The sequence below is a fragment of the Canis aureus genome, chromosome 12 (assembly GCF_053574225.1).
Source record: "Canis aureus isolate CA01 chromosome 12, VMU_Caureus_v.1.0, whole genome shotgun sequence".
NCBI classification, from domain to species: domain Eukaryota; kingdom Metazoa; phylum Chordata; class Mammalia; order Carnivora; family Canidae; genus Canis; species Canis aureus.
Genome location: NC_135622.1, coordinates 48,425,441 through 48,449,604, shown reverse-complemented (window position 1 = coordinate 48,449,604; position 24,164 = coordinate 48,425,441). Strand labels below are relative to the sequence as shown.

The window sequence follows — 24,164 nt, the reverse complement described above, 5'->3', positions numbered from 1 at the left end:
AACAGAAAAAATAAAACTATTTATGATGATCTCCAAGTATGATTTTCAAGATTGGTTCCAAGAAACCTGACCTCAGGACCTGTTTGTTTCGCACATAGGGTAAAATTTCTTCCAGGGACTTCTCAGCAGTTTTTTTTTTTTTTTTTTTAAGATTTTATTTATTCATGAGAGACACACAGAGAGAGAAAGAGAGAGAGAGAGAGGCAGAGACAGAGGCAGAGGGAGAAGCAGGCTCCACGCAGGGAGCCTGACGTGGGACTTGATCCCCAGTCCCCAGGATCACACCCTGGATTGAAGATGGCGCTAAACCGCTGAGCCACCCGGGCTATCCTCAGCAATGGTTTTATCAGAAACTTTCAAAGACTCCCTGACACTTCAACTGTGTTACTTTCTTATTTTGTGTAGTGAAAATAACTCAACTTTCTCCTTTCTTTGTAGCACATACTGAAAACAACAACAACAAAAAAGAAAACAAAATAAGAAATAAGAAATAAACCACCAACAGTAAGATATTGCATTTTAGAGTCTGAAGGCCATCCTGTAAAGAAGGGAAGCTGCAATTATGTTAACCTATGGAAAAAAGCAAGTTGTTAATGCACTTGATTTCTTTTATTTATATTCCTTCTTTTGTTCCAAATGGCCTTACTGGGCTGTGAGCACCTGATGACACTCTCACACTGTGCCAAGGTATGTTCATTCTGGAACCAGAGATGGAATAGGCCAGTATTTTCAAGTGACAAATAAAAAATGGGGAATTAAATCCCACTGTGAGGGTTATTTTCTATATAAGTACAGAGCTGGCTAAGTCAGGAATCTTTTAGGCCGACTGTGCTAAAGAGGGACAGAGGGTAGCCACTGATCCCAGAGTGAGCTTCCTGTCTTGATTCTTATTTACACATGGCAGTCACTCACATTTGCCACTTCTATAGTTCACCAATTAATCCTGACTCAGGAAAACAGAGATTCTCAGACTGGGTAGCACAGAAAGTATGAATGCTTCTTTGCTCTCAAAGTAATTGTTACACTGAAAATAAGTGTGATAGGTATTAGGAGAAGAAGGTAAATGAAATAGTGCTCAGTAAACACTTATGGAATGACTGAATGGATACAGGCTGTATGTCTTCCTAGAAGTGATGGATTGGGTTTGTTAAGTAGAGAAAAGTGGATGAGACTAGAGGGGAAGAAATAATAGAATGTGTCCCATAGTCCAGACCCTGGGCTACACACTTGCATACATCATATAATATTCAAAACAAACCAATTAAGATGAGTTTTATAAGGTAAAAATTCTAATTTCACATAGGGAAAAAAATGAGACCTAAGAAATTAAGTAGGCTTTATTTAGTTATATTGTTAGATGGGATTGTTAGATGGGATTCAGTTAGATTGTTAGCCAGGATGTGAGTCTATTTTTGTCTGATGCCAGTCCTTGATCTTTCATTACTACATTATTTCCACATAGACTGGCTAAGGTCGTCTATGGCCTTTATTCATTTACTCCTCCCCATCTTTATGTATGGAAGTTCTTTCCATCCATTTCTCCAGAGTGCAGCTGAGACATCAACTGTTTTTGAAGCCTTTCCTGATTCTCTAGTTACATATGAGCCCCATCTCTTCTATCTCACATGGCACTTATCCATACCTGTCACACAGCTGACCTTATTCTGCCTCATATAGTCATTCAGGTCTGGCCTATTCCACAGAACTGTAACTTCCTGGAAGAACTATGTTCTAGAACTCTTTGCCTCTACTTCCCTGGAAAGCCTGTTCCTAAATTGTGCTAAATGTTTTTTGAATTGAATTGAGTAGGGAGTCTGGCAATTTTCTTATTATTTACATTATTTGCTTATTAAATTTGTGGATTGGAATGTTTATAACCTGTTCCTCTGTTTTAAGTATAGATTATAAAATCATCTCAATTGGTCTATGTCTCTATGACAGTCCTGGAAAACATGAAAACAGTCACTTTAGGGAATCCATATATTTGTAAAACTCATGAATCACCTAAGTCTGTTGGTATCATGTGATAAGAAATAGGGAAAGCAGCAAAAGGATGTTTTCAAACATAGTTTTGAGTGAACAAATAGTTGTTGCAGGAGTTCTGTGAAAGCACAGATGATATATAGCCATATTAAACATAGTATTATCCCCTCCTATTTAAAATCTACTACACTCTTTTTTCACATAGTAGTATTTAGTCAGAGCTATCTGGGTGGAAGGAAGATAAATGAGGACTTACTTTTCAGGGGTAAGGGAAGGTTATCTTGACTGAAATGTTTAAGTTTTCTCACCCTATCTCCCAATCTCAGTAATGGAGTATAATAAATTACCTTCCTGCCTGTAGAAGAATTATTAACATGGATATAATATTACTCACCCCCTCTAGCTCCCTAACATACTAAAACCTTGACAAATATTTCACTCTCTCAATCACTGTGTATTCATCTCAAAGAAGAAAATATCCATGCAAAATATGTTCTCCTATAGGAATACAGATAGAAGGAACCTTTGAAGATCCTTATATCTACTCAGTGGCATCCTGTTACCTACATCTGGCCTAAGGAGCATGTATGAACGATCAGCTGAGGATTCTGAATCCTTGATGTGAGGAGATACCCCCAGTGTAATGGAGGGACAGGCCACACCTCTAGTCCATCAACCCATGTGAATCCATATCGATACATCTTGGGGCAATTGAAGTAGAATTTAGGATACTGTTATGTGTGCCAGAACAACTGACTGTTTTCAGAACCTGAAACATGTTTATCTCTGCATATTGTCTCCCAAGATTTTTTCATTACCAAAAGTCAAGACCTCACTGATGCCTGAGTATGATATGCATTTAGATTGCTTGTCTTTATAGAGAACCACTTACCTGCATTCTTCTTGTACAATTTTTTGTTGTTATGAAATCATTCATTTTTCTCCAAACTTCTAGCATCCTTCTTTCTCATCTTTCTTACATTGTTTATTAATTTCCACTTTGACTTATAGGTATGTATGGATTAGCTTTTTTAAAGACAGCAAGAGTAGGACCTGTCCTGAGTTAGCTTTGTATCTTTCATGGTTGCTCTAAATATGTTATGAAGAAAGAAGAAAATTGAAAGAAAAAAAGGAAGATGATAACAGAAAAAAATTTAAAAAGGAAAAGGAAAAGATGACTAAATGAAGACTTTCTCAGTATTTTTTTTTAATCCAGGCTTATTAACCCAGAAACAAGATGTGGAAAAAGATAAATATCTTTATCTTTTTAAGTCAGGCATGCTGGATTCATATTCTAATATGTTAATTACTGGCTGTGTGATCTTGGACAATTTAGTTGACCTCTTTGAAACCTAGTTTCTTTCCTAGAGAAATGGGTTTAATAAAACCTAAGTTGTGGAGTTGTTTAAAGATTACACAATTCTGGTGCATTATGAATCACATAGGACATATGGTTAGCAGGCAATGGATGGTAACTATATTGCATTAACCCTTTCTAAGTTGACCTGCTTCCTATGAAACCAATAACTGAGTCCATTTATTCTTTCTCTAAAGCATACACCCTTAATGGAATGCCATTTCCCAGGCCTGCATTACTGTTTGTATTACTAGATACATGACAAATTCAGTAAGCTTCACAGTACTGAGAGATGACTTCACTTTAAATGTTACATGTGCATGTGATCATTAGACCATAATATGGACATGTTTTTGTGAAAGGCAGGAAAGAGCATCCAGTTTGGCTCTTAACATTGAGTTAATTCTAAAGAATTAGGATGATGTTTTTGTAAGGGTATACTATTACCTTCTTTCTAAAAGAAAAACAATTGTCTTTCTGCTCCTGCCTTGCTTTGCCTCTTAATAGACACTGTGATCAGTGTAGCCTTCAGTTTCTCCAAAAAAATAAGACACATTGTTCCACCTAACAACATCAGGACACATTTGATGGCAATAGGCAGGTGTCACGTATTTGGCCCTGTGTTTCATTTGGTTATTTCCCCAAGTAATAGCCTCACCCTTAAGTAGCATGGGGACTGGAGCAATTTCAGGCATCCCATGTGGTCCTAATAACATCCAGGGGGTGAAGGGAGCAACATGTCTCTTTTTTATCTTCTCAGAGAAACTTCATTGGCTCCCCTTCAAATTTCAATGATCAGGGTTGGGTCATATACCCCCTGTAAGCCATTCCCTGGCAAGGGGGAATGGGATGGTCATTGTGAAGTTGAGACATGCTGTATTAAGTAAAGATGGTTATATGAAGCAAAAAGGTTTTCTTTTAGAAACGAAAAGCATGCACAGTACTAGGCAGGCAACCAACAGTGATGACTCTAGTGGCTTTCTGAATATCAAATTGACTTTCTACAACTTTAAAATGGAATCACTGCTCTTTGGTGATGTAATGGAAAAATCAATGTAGAGTTAATGAATTGTTTTTATTGAATAAGTAAAACAAGAGTTAGCTTAGGTTTTTCAGGACTAAATCGGTCATTTCTTGTTTCAAATGTTTGTTTGTTTTTCTCTTCCCATTTTGTAAATACATACTGGCCCAAACACTTTACCTGATTTGATAGATAGGTGAGGGAAGGGGATTATTTATAAAATCAATTATGTAGTATTTCAATACTTATATCTTCAAAATATATCTTAATGGCAATATCGAAACTAGATGACTTTCAGGACTTCTTTTTCCCTGGAAAGACAGCTACACAAGCAGATCAGGAGTTGTCTTGCTTTGTCCCTCCCTATCTTCTTTCTTTTTGCATTTCTATGTATAGTTCTCATTTTCTGTTTTAGCTCCACACATTCTTTATTTTAAGCCATCCCTTAGAGTGAAATTCTTATGGGAGGCAGTGCCTGTTTCCCATTATAGGAGTCTAAAGAGTTCAATCAGTAAGCTAACACGGGAACATGTAATCTAGGCTCAACTAAGCTAATACTCCTGCCCAGGGTTTCAAATCAGGGAATAGAAAAACTCAAACCCCCAAAACGCAGTTGAGGAATTATCCACAGATAATAGATGTGTTGAGATTCTAACACATGAGTTGTCAGGGGCATGACCTAGGCTGTGTTTTGTCACCTTGTTTTCTTGATTCCTGCCTGTTTTCTGCATCTGGTTCACTAGAATTCTACTGAATCTGTAAGCTGCCTCATATCCTTTGTTACCTAAATGAGACAGATCTTTGTATGCTTGAATGCATGGATACTTAATAATAGGGCTCTCTTCAAACATAAGAGACTGGGGGATATTTAAAACCAGAAATTAATGTCATATGTCTACCTCTTTCACTTTCTTAATTAAGACTCTAAAGAGTCATGATATATTTGAGTCATATATCCTCTGCCTTTAGTTTGCATCCAGACCATTTCTTCCACCTCTGGGGGTTTTCTCATCAAAAAGAAGGTCCTATCTAGATGACATGTGGACTAAGATTATAGTCCAAGAAAATGGGTATCTTGGATCAGAAATTTCTTTTAAGGCTATTCTTGCTCTGGGGGAAAAATAAAGGAAAGATAAAAAGCCACAGTTATTTTGTGGCTCCAACATTTGTTTTCAGAAGTCTGTTCTGGGCAGGAGAGACTTTTATCCTCACATGAGAAACCTGTCAGCTGGAGGAGAGAGCAGGAAGTCTGCTGGCTTTGCAGAGAACAATAATGCTTTGGTTCCCATTAAATTAATGTATTCTATTTGTAAGCAAAGTAACATTCTCACAAATATGCTCTTTATAATTTTACCAAGTTCTTTTGACTACAATGGTTAAATAGTGTACTCTTTAAAAAACAAACAAAAATATCTTATATGGTGGAAATAAAAAAAATATCTTTAGCATGTGAAAATCTAGTAAAAATTTATTGAGTTCCACCTGTATGTAATTTCCTGTACCACTTGCTATTCTTAAATGGGCTGGTGTTAGGGTAGCAGAAAGCTGTGGTATGTAGTATTTGCCAATTTCTATGTTGTAAATACTATATTCCCACCACCGAGGTTGCTCTCAAGCTTCCAACCTTAATTTAACTGAATGTGGAATTGAGAGATATGCATGATCTGTAGTGTACCTCTAAAATTCCAGAGGTCCAGAGCTTGAGAGTAAGAGAAATGACATTTATCTGATAGCAGTGGGGGATATTTCAAAACAGAAATAATTTTTCTGGGCATTTAGAGTAGGCAAAGCATTAGACATGAGAGAAGCAGGTGAACAAAATGATGGAGCTAGAAGTGGGTAGAGAATATTCTGGAATGGCAGGAATAGGAAGTGAGGGAAAGAGCAGAGAAGAATCAGGCAGGAAAATTGGGAAGGGCATATGTTAGGAAATGGGCATGATAAGTATGGTAGGAGGCAGGACACTGTCAAGGAGAAAAGTGCTAAGTGGATATTTAACATATGGAACCCCTGTGTATTAGAGTGTGCATGGACAGCACCACATGAAAAGTAAAGTCACATTTCTTGGAAAGTATGCTAAATAAACCAGTGGCAGAGGCACTAAGAATTATGCTTTCCAAAGGTCATCCCACCGACGTTTGCCTGTTAGTGCACTGAGTATCTCTGGACTTAGGTTAAATCTATTTTGTGTCAAAGAAAGGTGCCAGCATTCAGGTGCAAAAGACACATCAATATCTTTGTGCATGTATTATGACTTCAGGATGTCACCAGAGGGATTTCACTGGAGAAAAATACCTGAATTATCTGTGTCCCTTAGCCATTTTGTACCTAGCCAGGCAGCTAGTCTTGCTGCAATGTGCCAGGCCAGTAATTGTACAGGTCCAGAATCTCCAGACAGCAGACATTCATCAGCAAGGTGCATTCTGAGACACAAAAATCCCTGAACAGGGGAGACTGCTTCCAGTATCAGTTATCCCTTCTGTTTCAGGGACTCTTCACTGAGGTAGAGCAGGATAATGACGATGATCTTATGCTCTCTGTGGAGCCCAAGGCACAGGAGGAAGGATTCAGCCTCTCCTTTGTTTTGTCTGCTTGACTGTGCAGAAGACACAAAACAGCTTCAGGACACATTGCATGTTTACTGCCTCTTTTCTCTTCCCTCCCACTCCCATGCAGCACTGATGTTAGACTGCTTCCTTACATTTTATAATCTTAAAGTTGGATGCTGTCTTTGAATCAATATTTCTTTACAGCTTGCCTGGAAGTGATCTTACTCCATCTACCATGTCCTCAGGTGATATCAGGAAGGAACGAAGGCCCCAAGGAAGAGTCTGGCTAGGTTCAAAAAGCAGAGTCAGGTTCATTTACCATCTTCAACTGCTTTACCCCTAAAGGGTCTTGACTCATAGTGATTTAACATACAGAGCATGAAGGGAAGGTATCTGTAGGACAAGGGTGTGACTGGTGAAGAGAGGACCCAGGTAAAATCAGAGTAGTAGCTCATTAACAGAAGCAGGTGTCTATAAAATTGAGCTCTGTTCCTTTGCAGCCATCATGCCTGTTTTAAACTTGAGCTGAAAACGTAAACAATGAAGCAAATCTGTTGGATATCCAACAGATTTTTACTGATGGCTCTGCTGCTCTCTGCACACTGGGATCCTGTCTCAGGTTTGGTCCTTCCCTATGAAGAAGGGCCTTAGTATCCTGTGCCACATCTCAGCTATTTTACATTAGCTGTAGATTTGGGGGGATGGTAGAGCCATATTGCCTGGCAGCTAATTCCTAGGCCATAAACCACAGTCATACTGGAAGATGATCATGGCCCGTGAGCTGCCTCCTATTGCTTTCCTTGTGTTTTTGAAAGAAAGATCATTTGACCTCCTATAATCCAGTCCCTTCTCCTCAGCTATATTCACTTATCCTTGGACACAGGTTCTTTCTACACACAGGCTCTGAGAACACTTCATTCCCTTATCTGGGATGTTTAGTCACAGTCAGGAATGAGATAGCCCCAGAAACACATGCTGTGTCTATCACGTACCACATTGCTCTGAAGTTCTCCCTGCACATATCTGTCTCTTTCTCGTGGGTGGGGAATGTGGCCCATTCATCTCTGTGCATCTGTCACCCAGCACAGGGCATGACAAACATTAGGAGATTTAATAAGTGGTTGGATTTCATTGCTATGAACTAGCTAGGTAAAATATCGGATTAAGGTTCTGCCTTGCAGTCTCCTCCCTGCTAGTACTTCAGTCCTAGGTCTGGAAAAGTAATAATGAATTAAAGGCCCAACACCTGCTACTAAGGCCCAGCTAATTACAAGTCCCACCCTGATCAAGAATTCCCTGCTCTACCTGGTTCCATTATTAGCCCATCCCAAGGGTAAGATGGGAAGGCTAGATTCTGAGACCAAATATGGGAAGGAACATGTAGATGTTTATTTGGCTGCTGTTTGTCATCCAGCTCAAGCACCTTATATTCCTAGAGCTTTTTAAAGCCTTATTATCTACCTCACCTTTTCCTGTAAAATATAGCTAGGAAATAGGCTTCAGGCTTCCCCAAGTGCCTTGAGGCAGTGTTATGTAGAGGAGAGAAAAAGTCTTAGGACACAGAAGACCTAAAAGCCTCTGAATATTTGCCTCCATCCTTCCCCCAACTAGCTGAGCAAAAGATAAAGTCACTTCAAACTCTCTGGGCTTCAGTTTTTTCTTTTCTTTTTTTTTCCCATTTTTATATTCAAGAGGCTGCATAGATTATTCTGATGATGACACTCTACAGTTCCTAGATTCTGTAAATCTTTGATTCTAGCTCTTCTTCTCAAAACATCAGTGTAATTAGGTTATTTGGATTTAAATGAGCCTATTCTTACCTATTCTGAGCAAATCCAATAGTGTCGATAATTGTCTTCTTTCAAAACTATGAAGCTAATATCTTCTCTAAGGCAAGGTTATTGGTATTTTACTGCCTCGAATACAGATTTATTAAGTGCTCCACCAAGGTACACCGTGATCACCCACACCCCAAAATAGCCATTATTTTGGTGTAAAAAAGAAAATTGAGCAATGCAAGTTTATGGTAGTTAAGCGGAAGAGAAGCCAGAACTTTTGCACACCCTTTGTAAAGTGTTTGTTTACATGCCAGTATCTGGAGTTACTCTTTTCATGTGGCTCCCAATTTCAAGCAGTATTTTTAATTCACAGAGTTAAATCCAGCTAAGTTTGGAATTTGTCGCAACATGTCACCAGAGGGACTATATATCTCTCTCTTTCAGAGGAGAAGCCAAGCACAGCAGTTCAATTAAACTAGCACTAAGTCCTGCACTCCAAAGACTGAAGGGCCTGAGGGAAAGGCGTCAAGGGGAGAGTTATATGCTCCTGTTCACCCCTTTTGGATAGAAAAATCATGGTGTTTGTGACCAGAAAATTGAAACAGAATGAGATCCAAAATGGCAGCCACTGCCTTCTTTTCTATTAACCTCCAGGCTGGAGTGCTCTATAGAAGGAAGAGTGACCAAGATTAATTACCTTTTGGATCTCAGTGCATTGTTTCACTAACGTGAGACGGCTTTCTGAAAAGTTTGCGATTCCCACCAAAAAAAAAAAAAAATTGCCTAAGATTATAAAAGTCATTAGAATGGAGGCTTTTAGACTAGCCAAGCAAACCAGGTATCTGAAAAATAAAAACAAAAACAAAAATCTGCTTCTAGGATTTCAGAATAAATGAGAGATGAAATGGTAGAACTGCTATGATAATTATTGGCTCTCGAATTAATGGTAATAATTACCTTAGCAAATTGCCATGTTACTGTTCAGTGAACAAGTTCATAATTTAATCCTACATTGTTTATTTTTTTAAACCATTTTCTCTCTATGTGTATGTCTTGAGGCTAGAGCTTCTTGCTTTAGAATAATTTGTTCTTTAATCCTCGCTAACCTAAGCCCTTGTTGTGGATAATGAGAGTAAAATGGTTGAAGGAAAGTAATGAACATCAATCTTGTGTCCTGCACAAACAAATCTTGAACATCTCATCCAGAGACATCTGTCCCCACACTGTCGTGAGACAATGAATTGTGATCTTCAGGTCACATTCTAGACTTTTCTGAGCCCCGAGAAGATGGCTGACATGAAGTACAGCTGTTTCACTTCACTTTCTGTAAAACTCTAAGTGGCCTTTTTCTAAGCTCAAGCTATATAGCCTCCAGTTAGAGGAACTTTCCCTAACGTAAAAGTGGAATTATTGACTTTACTCTGCCCTGGACCTTTTCTGATTCTCTGTCTTCTTGTAGGAATCATTCCTTTAGCTTTGATATATGGTATCATTTTCCCAAAAGGCATCAAGACCTGCTTTTAAAAATTGTTATTGTGTTTTATTTGCAGTTCTTGTCATTGCTGTTTTGAGCATGTAATCTTTGGGGTATTTGTTTAATCATCAGATCATTCAATAGAAATTCACCAGGCTTACATGAGGTGCCCAGTTTTGTGATCAAGAAATACATTAAAATGTATTCTACATGTATTAAAACCAAAATGGGCAAAAAAGATATATGGTTCAAACTGATAATTGTGAAGTGAAATAGCATAATCTCCAATGTGGGAAGAATTTCTATACATTGGGGAGGGTGAGGAAAAACCTGACATTGAGATGAAATTTAAATTTGTCTCAGTATAATTTATCGTGGCATAATCGATGAATACATAGAGGAGGGAAAAAGAGACACTATCCTAAATAATGAAAGACAAAAACCAGGAGAATTCTTATAAGAAAAATACTCCAATATTACTGATAATGCAGGAGTGGTACTAAATTTCAAAGCAGGGAGTGCAGAGAGGACTGTGTATATGAGTGGAAGTGCAAGATACTTAGGAAGGCATATAGCATCATACTTGACGTTAAATAGTTGTTGAATGAGTTATGTGTCAGGTAGTACGTGGACTGTTTGAATGCATGGGTTTTGGAGTCATTAAAGTTATACTTTAGGGTCCTTTCTTTGCTATTTTTTTTAAATGGTGGTTTTAATATTTTTTTTTAATTTTTATTTATTTATGATAGTTGCAGAGAGAGAGAGAGGCAGAGACACAGGCAGAGGGAGAAGCAGGCTCCATGCACTGGGAGCCCGATGTGGGATTCAATCCCGGGTCTCCGGGATAGCGCCCTGGGCCAAAGGCAGGCGCCAAACCGCTGCGCCACCCAGGGATCCCCTTTCTTTGCTATTGATGGGAACTTGAGCAAGTTACCCAACCCCTAAAATTCAACTTTCTCATCAGTAGGATCGGTGTGGTTCTTATAGTTGTATCAAGTAGGATTTTTGTGAGGTGGAAATGACCTAATGTATATACAATGCTTGGTAAGTTATGTGGACATTGTAACAAGTTACTAGTATTATAAATTTTGTAATATTGTTATTATACAGATACAAAAGGTTTTGTGAGTATATATATATTTGTGAGTATATTATATATATGTGTGTATATATATATATATATAAAATGTTGGAGAAAGGTATATAAACATTAATATGGAAGTGAATATATGTGGATGTAGCACCAATAAGTAGAAGAGAAAAAGAGCTGATACCTCTTCACTTTGAAATGCTGAGGAGCCCTTTACTTAGCCAATGACACTGGCTTTGGGGAAGGACTTCTTGAAATTAAAATACTATTTTAATTTCCCAGTGCATCAACGTCCTGACTACCTGTTTGGCCAACAATTAACTATCTTGGAGCCAACTTTACTGAACTTATCCAGGTAGTTTTTCCAGGATGATAAGATCACGAATTAGGACATTATTTGTCTCAAAGCCATTTCAATTTCTCAAATGTGTCATAAAGAGTAACAGTCATTCTGACAAATGTCATTTTACCCACATTTGCTAGATAACCTTAGTTTTGCAGTTCCTTTAGACAGCTGTAAACTTCTTGTTCTGTAATTCCATACAAGTTTCTTATCTTTTTAACACAAGAGAACCCTCCACTGCAAATTAATTTAGGGAAATTGAAAGTCTTTTTTCTCTGTTCACCTGTTTGTAAATGATAAGGGCCATAAACAACAGTTTTAATAATTCGGTCCTTTGCCCAGGAGCAGCAGTTGATGATCCCAGCCATCATCTCATCCCACATGAGCTGATCCTCCATTTCAAGCCAACACTCACTTTCTGTGATGAAATGCAAGGGCTCATCCCAATTTAATACATGGCTTCCTTCATATGGAACATGCGAACCAGAATACAGTCCAGGGCTGTGAGGGTTCTTCTCTGCACCAGACTGCAAGGGAGGAAAATAAATGGGGAAAGATGTTGCACTTATTTATTAAAACGGTTTAGGTAATGCTTTTATTTATTTTTTTTACTCCATTTCATGGAATAGCTATTGCTAGAGGGATGTGAGATGAAAAGGACAATGGGCAAAGGAACCAAGAACAATAGTACCAAAAGACTCTTTAGAGTCTAGGACAGATCGGATTTGAATGATGAAAGCAAACTGTAAGTTTGGCATGACGTTATTTAGAAAGGAGCAGGTGCTGTTTAGGAGACAAAAGACCTATTTCTTTATAAAAAAAAAATCAGGACCCAAATGAATCAGTATTTAAAGCACCCATTCAAACTCCCACACATAAAATTTTAATTGGAGGCTGGAAAGCTCTGGAAGCAATGCCTGGGTATTAATTCGTTTTATCTTTTATCATCTCTGTCTTGGGACCTTTAGGGCAGGTGTTGTGGTACTTGCTGTGGCCTGTCCATGCTGGCTCAGCCACCTCTGCACCTTCCCCAGCCCTCAGCTATGACAGACCTGGCTGGTTTCTATATGGATCTTCTGGTAAGGGCTTATTAGAGCACATTTCACTCTTTGAGCTGAATTAAATAGTGCTTGATTTTCAGCTTAGGGAAAATAACATGTTAAAATGAGTTTATTTTTAAAAATAATGGCATAAGCCAGTTTTACATGGAACACCCTGGATAAATCCACAAGCACTCTCTGAACTCAGAAGCAGATGTCCTACCCTCTGGACCTACAGGAAATATCCACTAATTAAATTTAACTCTGATGTAAACAGCTATTTTCCAGTTTCTCTACTAAAGTTCCCTAAATCAAAATGTCTATCCTTGGAAAAATAAAAATAATTCCACTGAAGTTATGATTCTTCTAATTTTATTTAAAAAACTTCTGAAAAAAATCAACAAAATTTATATTAACAAAATAAAGAAGAATCATGTGATCATTTCAATAGATGCAAAAACTTTTTTTAAAGATTTATTTATTTATTTTAGAGAGAGAAAGAGCAAGAGGAGGGCCAGAGGGAGAAGGAGAGAAAAAAATCTCAAGCGGACTCCTCATTGATCATAGAGTCCAATGCAGGGCCTGATCCCAGGACTCTGAGATCATGTCTTGAGCTGAAATCAATAGTTGGAGGCTCAACCAACTGACCACCTAGCCACCCCAAAAATGTTTTTTTAATTTATTTAATTTAATTTATTTATTTTTAAAGAATTTATTTATTCATGAGAGAGAGAGAGAGGCAGAGACACAGGCAGAGGGAGAAGCAGGCTCCATGCAGGGATCCCGACGTGGGACTCAATCCCGGGTCTTCAGGATCAGGCCCTGGGCTGAAGGCAGCACTAAACTGCTGAGCCACCCGGGCTGCCCATTTTTTTTTTTTTTTAAAGTTTAACATCCCTATTAATGATAAAAAAAAAAAAAAAAATCAGACATGCCAGAAATAGAAGAGGAATTTCTGATTTGATAAAAAGGCATCTACCAAAGCCTATAGTTAGCATCATATATAGTGTGAAAGAGTGAATGTTTTCTCCTAATATTAGGATCAAGCCAAAATTTTCTTCTTTCACTAATCCATTCAATGCTGAACTGGAAGCTCTAGCCAGTGTAATAAAGAAAGAAAAATAAAAACGTGCACCTAAGAAAAACAAAATTATAAAATTATATCCATTCATAGAAGACATAAAAATGCCAAAAAATTGATAAAAACCTTCCTAGCACTAATACATGAGATTTACAAGGTCACAGCATACAAATATCACAAAAATCAATTGTAGTTTTCTATACTAACAATGAGCCATTGAAATTTAAATAAAAAAAAAAGTCGTTTACAACAACATCAAAAAAAAAAAAATGAAGCAGGTATAAATCTAACAAAATATGTGTGAGATCCATATACTGAAAACCCCAAAACAATAATGAAAAATATGTTTTGACTAGTTGTGTGGCTCTGGGTAAAATCATAAACTTTTCCTTAACCTCAAAAACCTAAACTATTAAACAAAGTCCCCTGCAATTCTATGCAAACACACTGCTTTTGTGTAATATCAGTCAAAGCCTATAATAATACTTAACATTTATTTAGCACTTATTATATAGCTACTATAAACACTTACTATGCTAAGCTGTTAACATGCAATATCTAATTTAAAAATCACAATAACTCTATGAGGTTGATGTTATTATTATCCCCAAATTACAAATTAAGAAACTGAGGCTAAGAGAGATTATATAATTTGCCAAAAATCACACAGTTAATGTCAGAACTAGGAATTGCTTCCATATGTCTCCAGCTGTATCTGCCAAGTTCTTACTGTACACCATTTGCATGGTGAGGTGGCTGGCAGGAGATGGAATAGGGCCCTTTAAAGCACATGCAGATGGTAGTGTGGCTTCTGCAACCTCAGGGATCATGGGACTTAAGGTTGATAGCATTCTTCCTCCTATTGGCATTCTTATTTGGGGCCATCATCAGCTTCTGTGTTCTGTAATTTTGGGGTATATGTACCCGTGGGCCTTATTGTCAGGAGGAGATGTTATGGTTTTTAATGTGCCCCCTTTGTGTGGTCTTCATGGTCTCTTCTACATCAAGTCCTGACCTGCTGTTGAGCCCATATTTGCCAAATTTGCCTTCTTTTCAGACTTTTAAGGTTGGATGGAGCTTGAGTCTATCTCTCAGCAACTAACTCCAAGTCTGGAAGGCAGTACTGAGCCTGCCACTAGGATGGGAAGTAGTTGGATGGCTAGCCATCCTTTCCCTCAATCAACTCCAAGGCTGTATAAAGCCCCAGGTAATGGTGTGAGCCTCCTCCCCAGTAAATATGGTCCAGCCGATCCTCCAAAGCCCCATATTTACTGTCAGTGCTTGGTGTTTGCAGCCTATTTCCCAGTCTTGAAATGCAAAGTGCGTTGTATCTAGAAACTGACAAGTGAAGATTTTTATCCATTTGCTGTGTCTGGTGTGATAGCACAAGCAGTGTGTTTTATACTTAAAACACAAGCTGGTTTTATATAAAAATGCATGCAAGTTGTAAGCTCAAGCCTAGGGAAGCTAGTTGATGAATGCATCTTGGTAGGCAATTAAGAAAGGGACAAGATAATGCAGGGAAATTATATTTCTCTCGTTTTGCACAAGATTCAGTGTCGTTCTCTTCTAATATATCAGCTACTTCTATCCTCATGCCACATTGGAATTTTCCTTCTTGAAATTTATGGGTGCACATTGGCTATGTATCATTGCTTTTATTTAATTTCATGGCAAACACAAGCGCATCCACACTCCCCTCTAAGCTGCACCTTGCTGCAAACAACAAATCGAAGAAACATATGCCTTCACTTGGAGGATAAAACAGGGAATAAACATTGTTCCAAGGCAGGGGGTGGGGGTGGAGGGGGTAAGCTTCTCCAAATCCTTCTCTCTGGATCACACAAAGCTGACTCACAGCACACCAGGGCTTTCTGTGTTAACAGGGAGTCCACTGCAACTCTGGCCATTGAAGGATTGCTTAAAAAATGATTTCTGTAGTTATGCTAATATACACCAAATTCCCAGAAGACTAGATATGGCCTGGAAATTCAGCTACCTCTCAACTGCAGCGTATGTTTGTCTCTTTACAAGTAAATTCCAAACCCCCATTTTGCAGGGCTCTCATGAGACCCAGTTTGAGAGTGGATCTCAGTGCTTTTGTAATGTCTGTGGAAACACTCAGCCACATCCTCACTACGGGAAGGTGGCTGACAGCAGGGAAAGCATCCCTGCCTCAAATCCCTGTCAGCAGTCTCCCATGGTTTATGACATTCCTGTGATATTCCAAAGCGTTATGTCTGAGTTTTAAGGATTCACATTAGGACTGAACACACTTATTCTCTGAGGGTCAGAGCACAATATACTGCAAAGGTGTTAATAGGCAACAACAACAGCCAGCATTTATTAAGCACTTATTTTACACTAAAGCATTCTAAACATTTAATGTCTTTGATCACATTTAACCCACACAACAACCTTCTATGTTAGGTCCCCGTAATGCCTCCGTTACATATATAGTTGAAAAACTGAGACATGAAAAGATGCAGTCACTTATACGAAGTCATTAATCTTTTAAGTAGCTGACATAGGACTCCAGCCCCGGTCTTTCTGACTAACCTTTGTGATCAGTCATGGGACTGTACTACCCCTCCGGCAACTGTCACTTCCAAAGTGATAATTGGTGTCCCAAATTAGACTTCCGGCATCTGACAGGCTCAGAAGAAGTGAGATAACGAATGGCAAGTTCTGATGGGTAGAGGAAAGAGGAAATTGTATGTTAGCAGACCCTTTGTCTTAACACAATTTGAATATCTCATGTCTCAGCTACAAAATAATATATAAAGGATTTTAATCAGATAAGAGAATAAGAAACAGCAGTGTGCGCTGGGTGTACACTGGAGAAGGACACATGCTAGGCCATCATTGAGCTTAAGTCTTGTGTTTTCCAGCAGTTTCTAATCAGTCACATCTGAGCTAAGAGGAGATTTCACATCTGAGCAATAAGTGGGACCAGGGACGGGGGGGACCAGGGACGGGGGGGACCATGTCCCCCAGGGTATGGGGGAGTGGCACTGTTCTTAGACTAGTGGCAACATTCAAAATATTTAAAAGTGTATAGTATAGCACAGGGCCTAGCCACAGCTCAGATGGTGGCCCTCGTGTTGGAGAGAGGCCCTGAAGGTCTCCTGAGAGAAGCACTGAAAAATCATGGAGGAAGGGCTAGGGTGGCAGGGAGGTTGGAGCTTACATTGTGGTTATGTACACAACAGGATGGGAGATTCCTTATATTTTAGCCAGCAGCGTGGGTACAGACCCCCTGAGTTTCAGCTCAGCTTGTACAGAAGGGAAGTGCCTGTATGTCAGAAGGTATAGTTCAAAAGCGCAGCAGGGACAGTTGTAGATCTTATATCTAGCCCTTGGCGGGGAGAGTTTTGCCAGGTCCAGATGAACACAGGATTCTCACTCCCCCTCTGTCATCCCTGGGTGTTGTTAGGACCTGCCTCTCCTTTCCCTCTCTCAGTTGTAAGAAGCTATAGCCTTCCCTGGGTCAGTCCTGGCAGAGGAAGCCAGGGCCAAAGCCAGCTCAGAGGCCCCAATGAAGCATCAGGAGTTACTCTTCAGCCTTCATTCTGAGGTTTAGTGAGCCCTGGGCAGCCCCATCCCTCTCCTCACCCCTTTAGCCTTTCTTCACTCCTGCAAACCAGCTTGTTCTCCATGACTACACTTCCTGCCAGGCATTGGGCTTCCTCTCTGGGTCTGGGATGGGTCCTCAATCCAATTGTTCTATTGGGTCCTGCCCCTGTAAGAAAGGGTCCTCGCTGGCCTTACCCCAGTGATTCCTGGATCTCAACGATGGCAACAAAATTAGATCTTACATATACAAATTAAGCCACACGGTTCAAATCCTAGCTCCAGTCCTTTCTAGTTGGCTATCCTCAGGCAAGTTATTATTTTTTTTTCCTTATAGAAACCATAACACTCCACTTCCAGAATGCAGATGTGATTTGAGAAACAACGTTTTGTTTTCAGCATGTACCTATAAGAGTCACACATTAGTATGTAACTAATCCCTGAGAATCAACCACTCCAACATAGTATTGTGGGAAAAATAATTTATGAACAGTTATCTTGTTCCCTTGAACATTCATCTTTCTGTTAAAAGATGCGTGTCCCCCAAGATTCAGCCCATCCTCCCTGTTCCGGGTCTCCCTTCCAGCAACCCACCCTCAGTGCTGCCCCATGAGACACACCTCTCAAGGACTCCAAGCCTCTCTCGGTCTTGGTATACGGCACATAGATAATTCTCTCACCAAGTCATGAAGTCCTTTGAGATCAGGAACCGTGTCTTATCTTTTCTAATTTCTAATTTCCCAAATATCTCACATATTGGATGGTGCTCAGTGCAAATTGCGAAGATGAATGGATAAAAGAAAACAAATAATTATTTCAAAAATGCTCCTATTTGATCCATCTTTTCAATGGAGCAAAAATTAGCTTCACGTGATGAAAGAACCAAGAATCAGCTGAGGTGAAATGATTTGCTTAACGAGAGTCAAAGGGAGAAATATCAGCATGATTCTAGGCTGGAACCCAGGTCTCAAAAAGTCAGCACTATAGCCAGTGTCTCTCACCTCCCCATCCTTTACTCCTTTCAGTTATATTTTGCTACTAGATACATTGTCTGAAATTTGTGTTTTCTACTTCAATACACTTCACTGATGTGCAATATTATCTTGAGCCAGACATATAGGTCCTTGATGTCACAAAGTGGTAATTATTGCAACACAGAAAAAAAGAAGTGTGCAGTGTGTTTTTGGAGGCTCGCTCCCTGTTATTAATTCAGGTGCCGAAGGTTGTGACACTTGTCATCTGAAAGATAATTTTCCTCAGATTTAATAATCGCAGTTAAGTCTCAGATTTGATTTTAATTTCAGACCTTGATGTCATGAAGTATTAATTATCTCCATTACCTACTGATAATATTCCTGCAAACATGCACATGCTTGATTGGCAGGAATTTTTTATTAATTTACCAAGATGAACTAAATTAGAAAAGCCCATTTATCTGCACAATTCCACAGACGTAACTGCTATTTCAAATGGAACAAAATCCTACCCAACTCACAAATCCTAGTATAGAGGGTCAGATTGTGTGAGGGTGGCTGACTCTTGAAGAGATTGATTGACACATATTTCATTGTCTGATCTACCTGAGTTTGCTTTAAAATGAGTGAGAAAAACCTTTGGGACTAATTAAGATTCTTATAAGTAAAGTAATGAGAGAAATTTTCCATGTCTACTTGAAATTTTCTCCCTATTTCCATGCCTAGGGTTTTTCTTGGGGCCAGCACACTCACACCTCACTTAAGGAACCTCATTTATTTTCACGGTGCTTTAATCACGTAGAGAAAAAAAAAAAGCCTGATGATTGCTAATATTTTATGTTAAATGAATCGGTTTCTCTTAGCTACCTACCATACAGCCAAGCAGAAAGGAAAAATTACATCAGTGAAATGTCATGCCATCACTTGACAGGGTAGGAACCTTGGGATTTGAGGGAGCCAACCCTGCTTATCCCCTGTCCTTTGTCACTTACAAGAGTAACATAGTTTGACTTGGATAAATTCCTCCCTATAAAATGAATATTTATGAAATTAAGGAAGAACGATTTAGCTTTAGCTGGATTCTCCAACACAAGAATGTGATATGGATAGTTTCTTGACCCTCCTACTGAAGCATATCTTTGCCAAATGACTTTGTAAGAACAGTGCATTCCGGTTCTGCATCAGCAGAGAAAACTCTTTGCTTAGGCTTGGGAATAACAATGCAGAATAATAAAACAAAGAAATTCCAACACTGCCTTTTACTTATATAACCCCTCCCTAAGGAGTGCAGCTGCATCATATGCATACACATAAGCAAGCAACACAACCTTAGATAGTGTTCAGGGGGAAAAATAATTTAGTCCTGCTCTGTCATCTACAGGGCAGATTGGAGTTTGGGGGATAAAGTCCAGCTAGGGTAAAAATGCTGTCATAGAGAATCCCAAATCAATTTATAAGAGAGAATGATTGTTGTATGTGATTTGGAGCTAAGGCAAACATCTTTTTATTTTAAATATTTACCTTCCAAATTACTTCAGCTTCTGCTGTGATGAAAGTCCATATCCTTTTTGTCCAAAGGTAACCATCTGGATTTTCTGAAAAATAATATGTTATTAGAGTTGTTTTCAAGCACCTTTAAAGATATTTGAGAGGGAGTTGTTGGAAACAGGGCCCCTGACCCCTGAACATAGCCATGCTCTCCTTTCCTTCTCCTTTTCTCTTTCTCTTCCTCTCCTGGCCTGACTGCTGCCTGGGTCTATCAGCTATTGGCTGAGATCTATCTTGTACTTGGTGGTCAGCCCTCCAAAATAACATGTTGAGGCCATTCTTTTCCAGTCATGGTAAGGCACAAGTCCAATGCTGAAGAAACCCCAGAAAGTGAAACGGGCCAAAAATGGAAAGATCTAGAGAGGAGTTTACCATACAGAGATCTCACCTAGTACTTGGTTTTGTTGATTCCAGAAAGGATTAGATGGAGCTTTATAAAATGATAGAATTCTTTCTTACCTCTACAGACTGGGAGAGTCGAAGGTAAAGAGAGTATTAGGAAGGATTTATCTACATAGTTCACCAGGGAGGCAGCCTTTCTGCTTCTTTCCTCCTGGCCCATAAGGGTAATCATGAGTAAGAAACTTCTTGCCACTGGACTAGAACTTCCAGAAGTGAGTTCTATAAAGCCTTAAGTGTTAAGTTCAACTTTATGAGAAGTTAATAGAGATTATGAGCAAAAAAAATCTCATGTTTATATAAAATGCCAGGTAAAATAAAGTCAAATGTTTAATAATTGCAGAACTTCTCAGTGCAATTTTGTATTTAATGTATTTTGTTGTTGCTGTAAATATTCAAGGAGAGATATATATACTTTCCTAAACTGCTACAACTACAGATTACTTATAAACTATTCAATACCAGTTGAGAAATGTTTCCCTGGACTTGACGTTAGTCCCATAAAATACAAGCATGATTTTATTCTTGGTTTAGGGATGTACTATATTTAAGATATCTTTATTCATTCAGTCATTACACTTATTTATATAACATAGATTGATGCAATTCTCAGTATTCAAAATAATGTAAAATAAAAGACTTAGTTTTTGTCCTTGCGAAGCTAGCAATCTCCCTGAAGAATCAATTTGTACACATAGAAGTCAAATTCAATGGATAATAAGAGCTGTGTTTCTTTCATCACCGGTAAGACTGGGCAAATGGAAAACCATGTTTTGACTCTCTATGAAGTTTGATTCTATTAGATACTTTGACCTAAATTGTTCTTTAAGTTTCTCTCTTCTCGACCGATCCCTTTTCTCTGAATTGGATCATCTTAGCTACTTCATAGCTCTGATATAGGCTTCCCTAAGATCTAGGAAGAGTCAGTTAATACTCAGGTAATTGAATTTGGTTTCCACTTTGAATCTATATTCAGCATTCGATTTCATATTAACAGTATCCCATCTTTAGCCCACGTATGATCCTCTGGAACAGTGCTGGTAGCTAGAAATATAATGTGAGCCATGTATATGATTTTAAACTTTATAGTAGCCATATTAAAAAATAAAACAAGTGAAATTAATTTTAATAATGCTATATTTAACCTAAAATAATAAAAATACTATAATTTTATCATATAATTCTGTACAAATTATTAGTATGGTATTTTACATTCTATTTATGTACAAAGCCTTAGAATCCAAAGTGTATTATAATTATGGCACATCTCAATTCAGACCAGCCACGTTTCAGGTACTCAATAGCCACACATGGCTAACGGCTGTCTTATTGGAGAGCACAACTTTTTAAAAATTTTAACTCCTGTATAGTTAACATACAGTGTTACGTTTCAGGTGTACAGTATAATGATTCAGCAATTCCATATATTACTCACTGACCAGCATGATGAGTGTACTCTTAATCCCCTTTACCTGTTTCACCCATCCTGCCACTCAGTGGTAACTCTGGTTACCAACCCTCTGGTAACCATCACTGTTCTCTGTGCTTAAGAGTGTTTCATGAATTGTCTCCTTTTTTCTTTGTTCATTTTTTTAAGGGTGAGTGTGCAGAGGGAGATGGAGAGAGAGAATCTTTAGCAGGCTCCATGTCCAGAGTGGAGCCCAACACAGGGCTGGATCTCATGACCCTGAGATCATGACCTGAGACAAAATCCAGAGTTGGACACTTAACTGATTGAGCCACCCAGGCTGCCTGTTTGTTTTGTTTCCTAAATTCCATATATGAGTGAAATCTTATAGTATTTGTCTTTCTCTGAACTGACTTATTTCGCTTAGCATAGTACTCTCTAGATCCATCCACATTGTTGCAAATGGCAAGATTTCATTCTTTTTATGGCCAAATAATACTCCATTTTATATAAATATACCTTGACTTCTTTATCCATTCATCTATTAATGGAAACCTGAGCTGTTTTTGTAGTTTGGCTATGTTGCCAATAAACATAGGGGTGTATATATCTTTTTGAATTAGTGTTCTCATATTCCTTGGCTAAACACCCAGTGATAGAATTTTTGTATTACATGGTAATTCTATTTTTAACTTTTTGAGGAACCTCCATATTATTTTCCACAGCAGCTGCACCAGTGGCATTCCCAATAGTGCACAGGGGTTCTTTTTTCTCTACATCCTCCCCCAACACTTGTTATTTCTTGTGTTTTTTTTTTTTTTATTTTAGCCATTCTGAAAGATATGAGATAATATCTCATGTGGTTTGATTTGAAATTCCCTGATAATGAGTGATGTTGAGCAGCTTTTCACATGTTTGTTGGACAACTGTATATCTTCTTTGGAAAAATGTCTGTTTATGTCTTCTGCCCATTTTTAATCAGATTGTTTGCATTTTGGGTGTTGAGTTGTATCAGTTGTTTATATATTTTGGATACTAACCCTATTGGATATGTCATTAACAAATATCTTCTCCCACTGAGTAGTTGTCTTTTAGTTTTGTTGATGGTTTCCTTTATTATGCATAAGCTTTTTATTTTGATGTAGTCTCAATAGTTTATGTTTTCTTTGATTTCTCTTCCCTCAAGAGTCATATCTGGAAAAATGTTGCTCTGGCCAAATGTCAGAGAAATTGCTGTCTGTGTTCTCTTCCAGCATTTTTATGGATTCAGGTCTCATATTTAGGTCCCTAATCCATTTGAGTTTATTTTTGTATATAACGTAAGAAAGTGGTCTGGTTTTATTCTTTTGCATATAACTGTCAAGTTTCCCAACACTATTTGTTGAAGAGATTATCTTTTTCCCATTGCATATTTTTGCCTATGTCAAAGATGAATTGACAGTGTAATTGTGGGTTTATTTCTGCATTATCTCTTCTGTTTCTCTGATTTATATGTCTGTTTCTGTGCCAGTGCCATAATGTTTTGATTACTACAGCTTTGTTAGATATTTTGAAATCTGAGGTTGTGATACTCCCACTTTTGTTCTTCTTTTTCAGGGTTCCTTTGACTATATGGAGTTGGACAGCACAACTTTAGGACAATGGTCATCAAAGTTGGTACCTGGATTAGCAGCACAGGAACCACCTGGAAATTTTTTATAAATACAAATTATTGGTTTCCAACCTAGGCCTACTAGATAAGAAACTTTGGGAATGGGTTCCAGCAATCTCTGTTTTAATGAGCCTCTTAAGGAACTCTGATTGCTTATGAAAATTTGAAAACCACTGCTCTATAAATCAAGGAAAAACCATTGTGGGTAGAGTACTAATGGAATAATTTATGCAGAAGAATCATCCTCATAGTGTGATGCTCACTGTATATATTTCACCAAAGGAAGTGAACATTGGAAGTTTTCCCACCCATAACTTTTTAAACATTGGTACTTACAATATTGGTCTCTATTTAGAGCAAGAAGTAAGCCCAACTCAAGAGCAAGGACCATGTTGGGCTTTTGTGAAGTGAAAGAAATTAAACTGGACAAGGCCAAGATGTGGAAGGCTGGGCTTGCCAGGATAAAGCATTTGGATTTTCTGCTGCAGAAAGAATATGGTACTATTTCTGTTGTAGGCAATGGTTTTTATTCTCTGCCACTAACTTCCTCAAAGGGGCAAATTCTCTCCTGGGAAATGCAAATAGTTTTGTTTTCTTAGGAATAATTGTTTATTTTGAATAATATATACTATGCATAAGTAGTAAGTGGAGAAATAGTGCACAAACATACCTTCTTTCATTTGCCTCCTATTTAGGCACTAGAAAAGTGATTATGGGTTGGATAAGCCACCTCCCCAACAGAAGTCCTGTTCATTAGACTCTGTATTATCACATTAGCATTGTGACCACATAATCTTTCTGCTGGGCTTGGGAATGGCAGGCTTCAACCTGCTACCTTGTTCACTAAATAGAATCAGCAGATAATTTCACGGTAGTATAGACAGCATGAAAATCC

The 24,164-nt window shown here is 38.3% G+C and overlaps 1 long non-coding RNA gene across 6 annotated transcripts in view; it reads left to right on the top strand.

Moving 5' to 3' along the window:
• Nucleotides 1-24,164, top strand: part of LOC144281158 (uncharacterized) — a 366,474-nt gene that overhangs the window by 334,448 nt on the left and 7,862 nt on the right. For all 6 annotated transcript variants that reach the window (XR_013349638.1, XR_013349642.1, XR_013349639.1 and 3 more), the window contains one exon: nucleotides 23,215-23,767. This is a non-coding gene — a long non-coding RNA (uncharacterized LOC144281158). The remainder of the gene's footprint in view (nucleotides 1-23,214; nucleotides 23,768-24,164) is intronic.